Source organism: Meriones unguiculatus, chromosome 9 (genome assembly GCF_030254825.1).
Source record: "Meriones unguiculatus strain TT.TT164.6M chromosome 9, Bangor_MerUng_6.1, whole genome shotgun sequence".
NCBI classification, from domain to species: domain Eukaryota; kingdom Metazoa; phylum Chordata; class Mammalia; order Rodentia; family Muridae; genus Meriones; species Meriones unguiculatus.
Genome location: NC_083357.1, coordinates 28948993 through 28965912, shown reverse-complemented (window position 1 = coordinate 28965912; position 16920 = coordinate 28948993). Strand labels below are relative to the sequence as shown.

At 41.1% G+C, this 16920-nt stretch overlaps 1 protein-coding gene and 1 pseudogene across 3 annotated transcripts in view; one reads left to right on the top strand and one right to left on the bottom strand.

The window, feature by feature from the left end:
* Atxn7 (ataxin 7) overlaps positions 1–16920 on the bottom strand; it is a 166757-nt gene that overhangs the window by 139384 nt on the left and 10453 nt on the right. The window contains exon 1 of one of the 3 annotated variants that reach the window (XM_060390981.1): positions 15363–15791. The exons of the other annotated variants lie outside the window; for them this stretch is intronic. The gene's annotated coding sequence lies outside the window, so the exon portion shown is untranslated. Of the gene's footprint in view, positions 1–15362; positions 15792–16920 lie in introns of those variants that run through there. 3 annotated transcript variants of the gene reach the window in all.
* On the top strand, positions 15576–15853 carry LOC110557702 (large ribosomal subunit protein eL43-like; annotated as a pseudogene).

Sequence of the window (16920 nt, the reverse complement as noted above, 5' to 3'; positions counted from 1 at the left end):
TGGAAACCTGGTCAAAAGCCTTTGGTTAGAGCCATAGGCCCTAGGGGAAACCTACTACTGTTCTTTGTCTTGTTAAATGGACATGTGATCAAATTGCCTTCTAAAAATTTATGTTTACACACAGAGGTTAGTGCTGCCCTCAGCAATGGCCAGAGACACCTCTTTCTGCAGTCATCCACGACTGATGAAGAAACACATAAATAGTCAAAGTACTGGGAATACGTAACTACTGAGTATTCAGCCCTAAATGGACATCTATCGCAATCCTTCCACCCCAGACTCAAGAAACTCAGTGAGGGAGTGGAAAGAATGTAAGAGCCAGAGGATGAAGCAAAATGTGAAATGTCTTCTAGACGTGCCGTGGCCACCGTAATCATGAACTCACTGCAGCTATGGTTCCCTGCAACAAAGCCAACAAGATCAGTCAGCATTCCAACAGACAGCACTGATTAGACTTCACTGAGCTTCCAAAACAAAAACAAAAGGTATAAAGGGGAAATAAGACCCTCTGAGTGACTGAGGGCTGCTGAAAGGGAGATAAGAAGGTGGATATTAAGATACACCGTTTTATAAAATTGTCAAATGAGTAACAAAATATATTCTATTTTATCTATCTATCTTTGTTTTTCTGTATAGCCCTGGCTGTCTTGGGAATTGCTCTGTAGCCAGACTAGCCTAGTCTACAGAGATCCACCTGCCTTTGCCTCCTGAGTGCTGAAAGTAAAGGTGAGCATCCTTACCACCTGGCAAAATAGTAAGATCTGTTTTAAAAAGTAAAAAGAGAGAGAAAGATTTGTCAATGCTTTCCCATTGCTTTATCTATTTACTCTTTTATACTGGGCTGGAGAGATGGCTCAGAGGTTAAGAGCACCTACTGCTCTTTCAGAGGACTTGGGTTCAAATGCCAGCACCCACATGGCAGCTCACAACTGTCTGTAACTCCAGTTCCAGGGGATATGACACTCTCACACAAACATGCATGCAGTCAAAACATCAATGTATATAAAATAAAAATAAATTTTTAAAAATGTGTGCACCACTGTTTTATATCCATATATACTCACGGGTGTTACATTTATTTTATTACTTTATTATATCCCTATTGTACAGATTTGTGTTTATGTTAGTCTATTTTATAAATGAAATGACTTATATTTTTTATTTTAGGTTATAATTAAATAGTATGTTTTTTAGTTGTTCACCTGGTTCCAGCTTAAGCTGAGAAGGTGGCTCGGTGGTAGAACACTTGCATGACATGAGCAGAACCTACAGTCCAACTCTCTAGCACCACAAAATACACAGACAAAGTGGCCAGCTCTCCCTTCTGGGAGCGCTTTCAGTTGGCTCTCTGCCCTTTTCACACACCCCATGAGCAACTGGGAGGGCGTGTGGAGGCACTGGCGTGTACGTGTACGTGTACCTCACATCTGCTCCACTCATAGAATATGTCATGTCTAGTATACGTCATTGGAAAGCGGTTCTAGAAACCAACATCTGCATTCGGGCATGCTGGCTCACCAGGTAAAGGTGCTTGTTGCCTTGTCTAAAGAGCTAAGTCCGGGCTAGAGAGATGGCTCAGAGGTTAGGAGCACTAGCTGTTCTTCCAGAGATCCTGAGTTCAGTTCCCAGCAACCACACGGTGGCTCACAATCATCTATACAGGGATCTGATGCCCTCTTCTGGCATACAGGTGTACGCATTGCACCCACCTACATTAAATAAATAAATAAATAGATAGATAGATAGATAGATAGATAGATAGATAGATAGATAGATAGATAGATAGATAAATCTTGAAAAAATAAAAAAAGATCTAAGTTTAATCACATGGACCCACATGATAAAAGGACCAACTCCCATAAAAATCCCTCCTACTACCATATACATGACACACACACACACACACACACACACACACACACACACACACACACACCATTATACAGAAGAAATCAACATCTGAGCACTAAGTTTTTAACAGACTTTTAATATCTGGTACTTAACTGTTTCTCCGTGAGTTACCTAGCACCAGAGGAGGGTTAAGCATCCTACACACACCACTTCCCTAGTAAATGAATCACAGTTGCCTTCCCAGTATCTTTACTCTGCAGCATACCATAATACAGCATTAAGTGGATGCTGGTAAGCGGACTATCATCTAACTAGCCAGCTTTTAGATGTCAAAGGACTGGAAAGGCTACAGTTAAATTCTTCTGGAGCTGGTCTTTTTCTCCCTCCTGTTGTTAGAAGTCTCTCATTAAATATACTTGTGCTGTTCAGAGCTAGAAGGAATCCTTCCTCCTATACTATTAAATGATATTTCCTCTGTGCCAACATTCAATAACTCAAGCTAAAAAAAAAAAAAAAAACAACACAAATATTACCCACATGCAGTTTTGAAATACACATGTAGCTCCCTATTGAGGATTGTATATTTTAATGTCATTAGTTTTTCTCTATTGAAAGTAAACTAATCAAACAAATCCAAGGTCAGACTCCGGAGCTTGTTAGACACTGGGGCATCTGGTATGAGATAAACAGATTTCTGGAGATGAGTAAATTGCACAGATCGGCATTTCTCCCATGAAACACACCCTGGGAAACTCCTCAACTCAGACTACAGCCATTTGTCTGTGGTAAACGGCCTCTGTCCAGACTTTGAATTTCTGGAATAGAAAAGGCCTGGAGCCAGTTATAACACCATTTTCCTCTGACTTTTCTTTTTCTTTTTTGGGTTTTTTTTTTTTAAGTTTGTTTGTTTGTTTTGTTTTTTGAGACAGGGTAGCCCTAACTGTGCTGGAAGTTGCTCTATAGACCAGGCTGGCCTACAAGTCAGAGATCTGCCTGCCTCCGCCTCCCAAGTGCTGGCATTAAAGGCATGCCCACCAGGCCAACCTACCTCTGCCTTTTCCTACCTAATGAGAATACAATTAATGTTCAACAAACATTTAGTGAGCTTTTACAACAAATTGAAACACTACACCTCATGCCTCCAATTAATCTAATAAACTAGAAAAAACAGCTAACCCCCCTATTTCACTTCCCGCAGAGCGCTAAGTGGAAGGTAAGTCAGTCCTTTAACAAAGCTTCTGGCACAAAATGGTTCAGAGAAGCACTGGGTCAGGTCTCTCGTTGCCTGGTGACAACTTAGAAACGTTGATGGCTTCCTTATCTGTGTAACAGATATAGAAAACCCTACTTTTCAGGGAGAATTATGAAAGAAGTCCTGACATACAGTAGGATCTATAGTAGTAAGAGTATCTTTATATTGTCCATTTCATACCAGTAACCCTAGCAATGCCCCTCTAAGGCATCTTGGAACTCTTTCATTGCCAATTTTACTACATTTGTATACCTTAAATAAATTAAAAAAAAAAACAACTGCCATTTCCATGCCCCAATCAAGTTATCTCTGATAGACAATTTATATTAAGTTAGGAGCTGTAAGCCAGAATGGACAGCAGCAGTAAGCATTGCCTCAAAGCTGATCCTATAGAGGCATTATATGTGTAGCATAAGCTGAAGGGTAAATATTCCAGGTAAAAAGCTAGAGAAATGAAGAAACCAGTGGAAAGCTGCTGACCACCAGGTCAGGCAAACTACTTTCATAGAAAACAGTAAGTAAGAAAAGAATGACCACAAACAGCTTACTTAACATTACTGAGCTCTAATGCCAAGTCCTTTTCATTGAAAGGTACTCCAACTTGAGACTTCTTGCTTTCAAAACATTTTCAGCAGAAAAAACTATCAGGATGTCATATGAGTATTTTGGGGAAGGAAGAACTTCATGGCCTACCTTGCAGGACTTTTGACTTCTAGCCCCTAATTTATGACTTTTAGTCCTGTAGAATATGCTGTTTACAATGAACATCTGCACCATAGAATCAGAGGTAGCCTACCTCTTCATATAGATAAAGTTAGTACTCTTATTTCCTGAAAGGGGTTCAGGCTCTGCAGCTTGCTCTCTAGCCACAACTTTCTTCCTTAGGGGGATGAGGTGGCTCAGTGGTTAGGACCATGAAGGACCTGGGATTCAATCCCCTCTTCTGGCCTCTAGAAGCACCAGGCTGACAAGTGGTGCATAAACATACATATAGGCAAAACACCTCTACACACAAAATAAAATAAGACTTTAAAGACATTCTCCTTTAGATTTTACTCCTGGGGCAAGAACCAAAGGCAGCCTAAGAACAATTTGTTTTTTGGAACTAGCTATATGACCTCAAGCCAAGTCTTTTCAAGTTTCTTTGATTAGATTATGTAAGAAAAGCAGTGTCTGGCACATATTAAGTAGTCAATTAGTGACAGCCACTATCCTCAGCATCCCCATTCTGCAGAACACAAACTGAGACTCCTTATCATAGAGCTGAATACAGAGTGGCCTGCCCTGGTGAGTGCTAGAGCAGTTCTGCCTTTGCAAATGGTTGGCACCAGGGAGACATAAGTCCTGCTCCTCTGCTGTTTCCACTCCAGTAGGTGGGCAGCCACAGGACTTTAAACACTTTGAAAAGGTGCTTTAAACACTTTGAAGGGTGCCTGAAGATACATGCAAGTAATAATATCACTAGATTTATTTAGAAGCCATGGAAGGCTTGTAAAATGGGATGGAATTTAAAGAGGGTCCACAAAACAGAAGCCTTGTTAGGGAGATTTGGGGCAACAAGCACACTAGGCAAAGACAAAACGGAGAAAGAAATAAAGGGTAAGACGTGAGGCAATAGAAAGAGCCAAACAGGGAACATCACCCTAGGGCACAGGCTGTGATGTCATCTGTCCCTAGTACAGGGGGAAAACAACAAAAGGCTGCCCACAGTGGAAAAAGACAGAGTTCATGGACCCCAGTTGCCTGCTGTCGGGACCACTTCTGCTGGTTTATGATTCCTATTCTGGAGCGCAGCAACGGGAAACTTCTTAGAGCATCTTTGGAAAAGAAAAGACTGAAACAGTCTTTCTACTTTTAACCCCTTCCCCCCCCCCACTGATGCTTCATTCAAGTACTTGTCTCTCTTAGAGCTGGCAAGGACCTCAATATTTGCTTTCAATTTGTGGAGAACAGAGAAAATACTTTATCTTTCCATCTCTCAGAGTCCAATATCCATCAAGGTTTAGATTAAAACACTTTCTTTTGATAAGCTAAAAATCTTTTCTTATACTTCTAGATAAGCAGAGTAAACCCTTCTTGCAAATGTATTCCATCAAATCAAGAAAGGAATAATAATATGCAAGGATTTTTAAGTCCCACTTTTACATCTTTACCTTAACAACAGTAAAATAATTTTACCAGTGTATCATGAAAATTCTAAATTTTCTATTTTAAGATAAATCACTTATACAATGAACATGATTTTATGCTTTGCTTATTCTGGCTTTTTGTTTGTTTGGTTGGTTTCAAGACAGGGTTTCTCTATGCAGCTGTGGCTGTCCTTGACTCACTTTGTAGACCAGGCTGGCCTTAAATGCAGAGAGACCCACTTGCCTCTGCCTCCCAGAGTGCTGGGATTACAGGCATGCAATCCTGGTTTTGGTTTTTGTTTCTTTTCTTTTTTTTTTTTTTAAATGATTCATTTATTTTTGCCATGTGAGTGCTGGGAATTGAACTCAGGTCCTATGGATGAGCAGCCAGTGCTCTTAACTGCTGAGCCATCTCTCCAGCCCCCAACACACCTGGGTTTTTACTTATTCTGGAGACAGGGTCTCACTATGCTGCAGCACTGGCTGGCTTGTTAGTCACTGCATACCAGGTTGGCCTTGAACTCTGAGCAATCCCTCTGCCTTCGTGCTGGAATTAAAAGCATGCACCACTTCTATCAAATATGAATATTTGAAAAATTTTAGTTTAACTCTAGCAAGAACAAAATGTACTCACAGGTCTTTCAGTGATTTTCCGATTCCCAAGAATTATTCGAATTTGTCTGATGACTAATTATACTGGTAAGAATGTTGGAAAACTAGGGCCTAGAGCTGAGAGAGCTCAGCTTAGCAGGCAAAGGCTGCCGAGCCTGACCATGTGAATTCAATCCCCAGGACCCACAAGTTGGAAGGAGAACAAATCCTAGAGGTTGTTCTCTGACTGCTGTGACACTGTGCACATGCATGTGGACACACACATTACATTTAAAGTGTAATAATTGTCTTTAAAAAGCAGTTTGGACTACTTCCACTCAAAAAAGGAATTGGGTCATAATCTCTAGGAGACATACTCTTAAGAATATCTTCATGTTTAACCAGCTTCCATGGAAGATGAGGTCCATTGATGAAAATGGTGACCGAAAAGTGAACATGTTCCTAGCCATGTGTCTGATCCTCTCTGTACTCCCAGGCCAGTTTTCCATCTTTGTGGGGCTTCTCTGCATTGGAAGAAGCTGACTTCTGAAGTTTATCCTCCAGTTACTGTCAAGCTACTGGAGGGCTTGGCCAATAAAAAGTGAAGGCCGTAGAGGAAAGACGGGCCAGCAGAAGAGAGCTTGCCCCTCCTCTGGCACTGCCTCTCCTAGCACAGGTGACTCCCCAGGGCTATACTCCTACATGAAGGACCCCACCCTGTGGCTACAACTCCAAGAAGCCGGCACTGGGGAGCTTAATGCCACTTCCTTTAAGAATTTCTCAGCCCTGAGAAACCTCTTGCTACCAGTCAAGGAAGGCAGGAGGGCAAACTACCTTGTATTGCCAGCCAGCTGCTCCATCATTCCTTCTTGCTCCCTTTCAATCTGCCACAAATCTCTAGCACCAAAGCAAAAGTTGAGCAGGCTGAGAAAGCCCTGCTCCGCTGAGCTCAGCCAGTCTCTTCAACAGTTCTGAGCAGATGTGAACCCTGTTATTGTAAAGGAGAGGCTAGGTACATACTTTCAAAGAAGACAGACTTAAGTCCCTCCCTGGGCTTTTCTTCTTAACCAAGCCAACTGGATTTGAGGCTACATATCAACTGAAATTACCCAAGGGTCTCAACAACCCTCCCTTGTTGTAATGTGGCATAAGCAACCTAGAGGTTACTATATTTTGAATTTAAGACATTCTTTTGAATGAGAGCTGATTTAAAAAATTCTTTTATGGGCTTGATAAGAACTGATGGGTTCTTAGCCCCTCTGCATCCAGTATGTGGTTCAGAGCTGGCTGAGTTGCTAGGATAAAGATGCAAGCAGATAGCCTTCAGTGTGTAGGAAGAATGTTTCACTACACTACATGTGAGTCAAAACTGGCTTCCTTCTTCATCCTGGAGGGAAAGTCCCTCTCATGGACCTGTAGGCAAGATCTGGCAGGCAGTCTGAGCAGCAGCAGGAGTAACAAAATATTCTCACTCTGTATTATCCATTTTTATAAGTCCATACCCTTAACCCTAAGCAATCATTTTAAATGGTTATAGCACTGGGAACAAACAGGTGAGTAGATACTCACCAATTCCTAACAGTAATGCCTTATCTGAGTAATAGAAATATGAATTACTTTTTGTTTCTTTCTGTGTATCTACAAAATTTTCTGAATTTCTATAGACACGTATGATTTTTGTAATCAAGAAAAAAACTATTAAATAAAATTTTCTATGAGCACCAAAGCTTTCCACAAGACCTAAACTTAAGCAATTCTTTAAAAATCAAAGCTGCAAATTACTCATTTAGCTGTTGTATATTTTTAAGTTAACTTTTTGTTTGTTTTAAAATTTATTTTTAGTTTAGGTGCATTGCTATTTTGTCAGGTCCTCTGGAAGTGGAGTTACAAGCAGGTATGAACTGCCAAGTGGGTTAGGAATTGAACCCAAGTCCTCTGGAAGAGCAGCCAGTGCTCTAACTTGCTGAGCGGTCTCTCCAGCCCCTATTTGTTTGTTTTACATGTATGAGTATTTGCCTGCACGTATGCCTGTGCACCATCTGCATGCCTGGTGCCTAAGGTGGCTAGAAAAGGGCATCAGATCCTCTGGGACAGTTACAGAGAGTTGTGGGCTGTCATGTAAGTACCTGAGTCCTCTGGGTGCTGCGAATTGAGCTTAAGCCATCTCTCAAGCCCCTATTTTACCGTTTTTTTTCAATAGTATAATCATTTTATGGACTTCAATTTTTAATTAAGAAACCACTCAAAATGTGGAAAACAATAATGCTACATTGCATGTAACATGTAATTGTTTTCTGGCTTATATTTTATTACAACCTTAAGTGAGATAATTAAAAATTCTTAAAACCAAATTTCACTATTTCTTAAGATTGTGAAGTTCTGCTAAAACAAAGAACAAGAATGCAAATGTTTTACTCTGTAAGAGTACCATCAGTCCATAACATAAGCAATTAAGTGGTCAAGAGAGTGGCAATAAGACAGACTAGAGGTCTCTCCACTACAAATAGTAGCCAATAAAACCTTTCCACCCTACAGCTGATTGACACCTGATGCCATCTGTATGGAAAAGAAACCTAATTGTGCCTAGCTGTTAGCTAAAGGAACACCACACTAAGAATCCTGCCAACCACCAGATCATGACTGCTGTTTACTGTGACAACTAATTTTCCAGTTTGGTGCCACTCATAGTACTAGACTACCTCTTCCAGGAGCCTTTCTCACTATCTGTAACAGCTGAGTCACTCACTATCGTACAGTGCCGAAATATGTTAATAGGGAATCTTGCCTGCCACAAATACCTTTACTAGCTTCAGGAAGCTAGTAAATTCAAGCAAGTGATTCCTTTAAACTGTGCTAATGTAATGGCGAGTGGTCTCTTCTAACTTCGATCTGCAAATGATTTATAGTTATAACTACTAGAACTATAATAATCAACAGAGTAGGGCACGGAGAATAAAGCCTTGAGTATCACCTTTTAGAGGAACCGCAAAGAGCTATAAAGGCAGAGCACTAAAATGCTGAATTCAGTCTGCAAAAACAGAAAAATACTAGTGAATATGAGAGAAAGAAAAGGCATGTATTTTAAATTGTAGAACTCTGCTAGCATTCTTTTCTGAAATAAATTCAAGGATTCTACAATTTCAAAACATCTTTAAAAACCACGAGACAAACTAAAAATGAAAAAAAAAAGACTTGTTTGTTTGTTTGTTTTTCACTAGTGATTAACAGAACATAGCTTCAGGCTATAAAAACCAATGCCTGAAACAAATTAGGAAAAGATGGCTTCCAAAACTGGCATTAAATGCTAAAATAAGACTTTACATCTTGAGCTGTTTCTGATGCAAAGACCTAACCAAACAAGACCCCCTACATACTACTTTCACAGTCGGCTTTGTAGTTCAGATTGCAATGAAACTTTAAAAGTAATGAGGAAAGAGCCAAATACACAACCCTCCTGTTAACAGAAAACTATCTGAAAAACAGTAGTTAAACAAGTGTCAAGTATGCCTCTCAACACCTCTTGTGGTAGCAGACCTGAATGCTGGAAAACAGTGAGGGCCATTTAAAAGGAAAGCCCAAGTCCTGAGAGGACATGGGACCCAGCACAAGGTGGTAATTACACAGTGAGCGTGTAAAAAAAGTCCAGACTCAAGGGCTCCAAGAGGTACTTCAAAACCAGCTAATAATCATGGCTAGGGACAGGGAAATAAGTTTCTCAAACAGCTATGGGAGGGATGTGGCAGGGATGGAGGAAAGGGTGGGGAGGATGCACAGAAAGACACTGGGCCACTGCAGCAAGCAAAAGCTGCCGCCACCAGTTACCACACTGGCTACTAGACACAGTCACTTCGTACAGCCTTGTTTGCATGTTTACTCTCCCAAATTCATTTGCCAAAACCCTGAAGTCCCAGGAACTGCTGTTGGAATAGCAGGTGTGGCATTTGGAATGTTCAGGAGGGTTGAACCCTTATGTATGGTACAAGAGCTTTTAAAGAGTCAATGCAAGGAACTGGTTCGCCTTTTCACAGTGTACTTGTGAAACCAGAGGGTGTCATCTTGAAACAGGAAACCTTCCCTAACGCAGACTTTACTATGTTGACCTTTTGGTCTTGGATTTCCCAGGCTGCAGAACTATGAAAAAAAAAAAAGTTTCTGTTTACAAACTACTTACTTCAACATACTTTGTTATAATAGCCCAAATGGACTAACACATACACACACACCATTGTCCCCATAATCACACGGGGGACCTTGAATAAAGAAGACCAAGCACTAGTCTACCTACTTCCAATTCATCACAAAGTCTTAAGAATCTAGAAAACCAGCAGCAACAGCTGGTCAGTCAGCTCTAGAATCACCTTTACCAGGCCCAGGTCATCAAGGTGATGACCACTCACAACAGGCCTACATGAGAAGGGAAACTGCTGTCCTTTCTATTATAGCATCAGCTAAAACACGGAAAACAGTGGCTCAGTGGCTGCTTCCTGACTTCTTAAGATTAGAAAATGGAAAATATGCAAAAAAGAGTGAATAAAATCATAGTGAATGTTCGTGGTATTTGAAATGTGCCTTCTCTCACATTAGTAAGCACTATATATCACTGAAGGTTGCTCCTTCAACTTATGACCTATAGAGGAAAATGTCTAACATACAAGTGATGTTGCAATGAGAGAGGTACAGTATGGAACAGAAGATGACTGCAGGACAATTTAAAGAATTGTAGTCATTTAACTGGTTCTTGACAAGCTCTATATGCATCAGATAAGAAAATGAGGCTGTTAAGTTTTAAACATCAGCTTTGTGTCCAGAAGAAAAGGAGAAGGAAGGGGGGTAGGAAGAGGAAGAAGAGAACAAAGGATAAGAATAAATGTTCAAGGGTAATACCATTCACCTTGCAAGTACAGAGTCTTGAGTTCAATCAACCCTCACTACAGTAAAACCTTAAACCAGAGTAAAACCTTATCAACAGTTAAAGTTAAATGAAATTGGGGAAATACAAGACTTAGGAAAAACAGTTTTACCGCTTCGATGATAAGCATAGATAAATTGGCATGTAGCAGTTAACACTACCCAAACTGGAGTGTAAGAACCTTTGGAGAAACATGGATGGGGAAGGCGCCTATCACCTCTCCCCTCTAGTTCAGAGCTTCTGGGGAGGGAGAACCAGTTCTCCCTCAGGGCGTGTCCCCTGGTAGTTTTAGACTACCCTCCAGTGAAAGGCTACACACCCAGACTATGTGGGCTTGGTCGATATTTTTTTGCCGTTGTTTTTATCTTTAAAGATTAGTTAATTTTGATGTTAAGTTTATTCTTTATATACATTTCATCCTGACAGCAGTTTCCTCTTCCTCCCCTTCTCCCAGTACTCGGCATCTCCCATCTCCCATCTCCCCTAGATCCACTCCTCTTCTGCCTCCCAACCCCCCAAAAAAATCAGGCCTCCCAAGGATATTAACCAAATATGGAATAATAAGTTACAGTAAGACCAGGCACAAACCCTCATGTTAAGGGTGGATGAGGCAATCTAGAAAATGATGTCCCCCACCCCTCTGACTCCTAGAATGCTTCCTCCCCCTCTTCTTCAGGGTTCCCTTAGCTTCAAATAGCGCTGGACAAACTGGATGTTTGCATGTAGAAGAATGGAAATACAGGCATATTTATCACCCTGCACTAAACTCAAGCCCAAGTGGATCAAAGACCTCAACATAAAACCAGACACACTAACCCTGATAGAAGGGAAAGTGAGGAACAACCTTGAATCTACTGGCACAGGAGATAACTTTCTGAACAGAATGCCAACAGCTCAGACTCTAAGATTTACAATTAATAAACGGGACCTCATGAAACTGAAAAGCTTCTGTCAGGAAAAGAACACCATCAATAGGACAAAGTGGAAGACAACAGAATGGAAAAAGATCTTCACTAACCCTACATCCAACAGAGAGCTAATATCCAAAATATATTAAGAACTCAAGAAACTAGACATCAACAATCCAATTTTTAAAGGGGGTACAAATTTAAACATAGAATTCTCAACAGAAAAATATCGAATGGCTGGGAAACACTTAAATGTTCAACATCCTAAGTAATCAGGGAAATGCAAATCAAAATGATTCTGCGATTCAATCTGTCAGAATGGCTAACACCAATAACACAAGTGACAACAGATGCTGTCGAGGATGTGGAGAAAGGGGAACACTCCTCCATTACTAGTGGGAGTACAAACTTGTACAGCCACTTTGGAAATCAATATGGTAATTTCTCAAAAGAAATGGTTATCGATCTACCCCAAAACCCAACTATAACACTCCTGGCACAAATCCAAAAGATGCTCTACCGTACCACAAAGTCACTTGCTCAACTATGTTCATACCTCTTTTATTCATAATAGCCAGAATCTGGCAACAACCTAAAAGTCCCTCATCTGAAGATTGGTGGGCTATTAAATAAAAAGAAGTACAGGAAATTGGGAGGTATATAGGGAATGGGGATGATATGGAAGGAGTTATGGGAAAGAGGGAATAAATATGATCAAAATACATTGTATGCATATATATGAGCCTCAAAAAATAAAAATATTAGGTGGACAGGGGCACACGCCTGTAATCCCAGCACTCTGGGAGGCAGAGACAGTTGGATCACTGTGAGTTCGAGGCCAGCCTGGCTTACAAAGCAAGTCCAGGAAAGGCAACATAGAGAAACCCTGTCTCAAAAAAACTATATCTATCTATCTATCTATCTATCTATCTATCTATCTATCTATATAATTTAAAAATATGACAACTCCTCCCAAAAAAGTCTTTGGAAAATGGTCAAAAGGTGTGTATTCAAGTGTTGCAAATAATAAATGTGATAGATAATGCACAGATCAACTCATTCCCAGTGGTCTGTTAAGATAGCTAAATGCAAAAAAATATAAATAAATAAAAAATAAAAGGGTAACTAAATACCCATTGGTTTACCTGCTCTGCATCTCCTCCTGCCCAGGACGTCAACTCCCCCATGAATACACTCAGTGAGTGCATAATCACTGCTCTGAGACACACTCTTTGCGGGCAACAGGGTGAAAAACTCCTGGAAAGGTTAGTACCTCAGAGTCCTGAGGTGTCCCTAAATCCTGCTCCCTTGGTGCCCAAAGCTAATATAGGTCTTTTCAACTCTGAGGTTTACCTCTTCAGCAGCAGTAGCAACCTGGAAGCTGTTCCATATACCTCTCCTTTTCCTTCAGGCAGCCAGATTTCATTTCCGGTGCTTAAAATGAAAAGCTTCTTCCTTGTTCGCTATTATTTTGAATCTAGGGGAATACATTTTCTTTCTTTCTTTTTTTGTTTATGGTTTTTGTTTGCTTCTGTGACAGTTACTCTGTGTATCCTTGACCATCCAGGCTGACCTTGAACTCAAGAGTTCAGACTGCCTCCACCTCCCTGAATGCATGGATTAAAGGCATGTGCCACCACACCTGGCTGAGATTTCATTTTCTTAAAAGATTTGGAGGGAAATGCAAATAAATCCATACTTATCACCCTGCACAAAACTAAAGTCCAAGTGGATCAAAGACCTCAACATAAAACCAGACACATTAAATCGGTTAGAAGAAAAAACGGGGAATACCGTGGAACTCATTGGCACAGGAGACAACTTCCTGAACAGAACACCAACAGCACAGGCTCTAAGAGCAAAAATCAATAAATGGGACCTCATGAAACTGAAAAGCTTGGGTAAAGCAAAGGACACCATCATCAAAACAAAACGACTGCCTACAGATTGGGAAAGAATCTTCACCAACCCTTTATCTGACAGAGGGCTAATATCCAGTATGTAGAACTAGAGAAGCTGAAAGGCAGCAAACCAAGTAATCCAATTAAAAATTGGGGAACAGAGCTAAACAGAGAATTCTCTGTAGAGGAATATCAAATGGCAGAGAAACACTTAAAGAAATGCTCAATGTCATTAGTCATCAAGGAAATGCAAATCAAAACGACCCTGAGATTTCGCCTGACACCCATCAGAATGGCCAAGATGAAAAACTCAAGTGACAACAAATGATGGAGAGGCTGTGGAGAAAGGGGAACCCTCCTCCACTGCTGGTGGCAATGTAAGCTTGTACAACCACTCTGGAAATCAATATGGTGCTTTCTCAGACAACTAGGAATAGCGCTTCCTCAAGATCCAGCCATACCACTCCTAGGCATATATACAAAAGGGGCTCAAGTACACAATAAGGACATTTGCTCAACTATGTTTGTAGCAGCTTTATTTGTAATAGCCAGAAGCTGGAAACAGCCCAGATGCTCCTCAACTGAAGAATGGATGCAGAAATTGTGGTAAATCTACACAACAGAGTATTACTCAGCAATGAAAAATAAGGAAATCATGAAAATTTGCAGGTAAATGGTGGGACCTGGAAAGGATCACCCTGAGTGAGCTGTCTCAGAAGCAGAAAGACATACACGGTATATACTCACTCCTATAGACATGTAATATAGGATACACCTACTAAAATCTATACATCTAAAGAAAGTAATCAAGAGAGAGGACCCTGACTAAAATGCTCAATCCCCATCCCGAAAGGCAAAGAGGAAGGACATCAGAAGAAGAAGAAAACAGGAAACAAGCTAGAAACCCGCCACAGAGGGCCTCTGAATGGCTCTGCCCTGCAGACTATCAAAGCAGATGCTGAGACTTATGGCCAACTGTTGGGCAGAGTGCATGGAATCTTATGTAAGAAGTGGAAAATAGTAAGATCTGGAGAGGACAGGAACTCCACAAGGAGAGCAAAAGAACCAGAAATTTGAACACAGGGGTCTTCCCAGAGACTCATACTCCAACCAAGTACCATGCATGGAGATAACCTAGAACCCCTGCACAGATGTAGCCCATGGCAGTTTAGTGTCCAAGTGGGTTCCATAGTAATGAGAAGAGGGACTGCCTCTGACATAATCTGATAGGCCTGTTCTTTGATCACCTCCCCCTGAAGGGAGAGCAGCCTTACCAGGCCACAGAAGATGACAATGCAGCCACTCCTGATGAGACCTGATAGACTAAGATCAGAAGGAAGGAGAGGAGGACCTCCCCTATCAGTGGACTTGGGGAGGGGCATGTGTGAAGAAGAGGAAGGGAGGGTGGGATAGGGAGGGGAGGAGGGAGGGGCTTATGGGGGGATACAAAGTAAATAAAGTGTAATTAATTAAAAAATAAAAAAGAAATTAAAAAATAAAAGATTTGGGGAATAAGGTTTAATTTGATGGGCAAACCTAATAATTTCATGGTAAGATGGGAATATATCACTGAGTCAAAATTTATGCAAAATTTTAAGGCGTTAGGTTTTTTTTTTTGAGATTTAGAAAAATATATATACTTTCACTTCTCACTTCCCTCTCCCATGAGTTATTTAATGATAAGGTTAAGAAGTACTGCTATAGGGCTGAACCAGCCATAATATATAGCACTTGCCAACTAACTAGATAAAATGTAAGCAAACACTATTTAGCTCCCCCAGCCCCCTTTCCACACCTGTATAATGTGGTGCTAATGCCTACCTCATAGCGTTACTATCCCTAGCCCAGGTGTTAGCACTGAGAAAGGAGCAAGCAGCACTGTTCTCAGAAGCAGCGTTGCAGCAGTCACAGCATAAAAGCAAGCTGGCAGTTGACTACCCCTTCCATGACCACAATGTCTGCTATGCCTGTTGGTGGTCCTGCTCAACAAAACTGCACCGTCTGCTCTTCAGGCTGTGCTTCGCTTCCGGTGACATGGCTAAATGCACCAAGAAGGTCGGGATCATCAGGAAATACGGGACCCAGTATGGTGCATCCCTCCGGAAGACGGTGAAGAAGATTGAAGTCATCCAGCACACCAAGTACACTTGCTCCTTCTGTGGCAAGGCCAAGATGAAGAGATGAGCCGTTGCATCTGGCACTGTGGATCCTGCATGAAAACAGTGGCTGGTGGGGCTTGGACCTACAGCACCACTTCTGCAGTCACAGTGAAGTCCGCCATCAGAAGACTCGAGGAACTGAAAGACCAGTAGGAGCGCTACTGTTTGAGACTTGCCTAGTCTGCAATGAGCGGGTTAATTTACATAAAAAACAAAAAACAAACAAACAAAAACCTGCACCATCTACTTCTAACCCTTCGATCCAGGCTGGCCTTGTGACTTGCTCTGATCCAATCTGGCCGAGTGACACTCTGTGACTCTTTAAGTATAGTCCTCAATAAGCCTAACTCTTGCCTTCTTGGAACATGGCGCCCTTATGTGTGGAAATCTGATCTGACTGCTGGAAGATGAGATCGCATGCAGCTAAGAGGTGATCAAGCCTGGACCAACAGCTCCAAGCCAGCAGCTGATGAGGACAGCTAAGTTATCTGGAGCAAGAACCGTGCTGCCCTGAGAAGAAATACAGCAGAGACATGTGCTGGAGACAGGTGACTCAGCAGTTAAGAGAGCTTCTTGCTCTTCCAGAGCACCTGAATTTGGTTGTCAGCACCCCTGCTGGTCAGTTCAACAGCCACCTGTAATTCTAGCTCCAGGGAATCTATCCAGTGGCCCATGCACTCCCTATACTCACACAAACCCATGCACACACATAAAAATTCTTTATTTATTAAAAATAAATAAAATGATGGCTGTCTCAAGCCACCATGATTTGGAGTTGTTTGCTAATGGCCAATACACAATCGATGGACATGTGTCATGAATTATATTCCAAACATTTCCAAGAATTTCCTATAACTAATTTAATTTGTTGCAATCAAAGAGTAACTACATCATAGCCAAACATGGCTACCTGTAACCTTTTATGACTGCCAAGGTTTCCATATAAACACTACACTGTACCTTGGAAGATAAAAATGTATCACACTCTCAAATCTGACTATGGTTAAGACAGGTACAAATATAGCTGAGTTAAATTGAAGATAACTGGGTAAAAAGAAGAAAGTAACAAAGTTGCTATAATTCACTTAAAAACTAAAAATCACCCTTTAGCTATAGGAGCTTTTTTTTTTTTAAAAAAAAAAAAAAGACTTCAAAGATGGTGAACATCTCAAAAATTTAGTAAGCATGGTAAAAGCACTTACAAGAAGTCACCATTCATT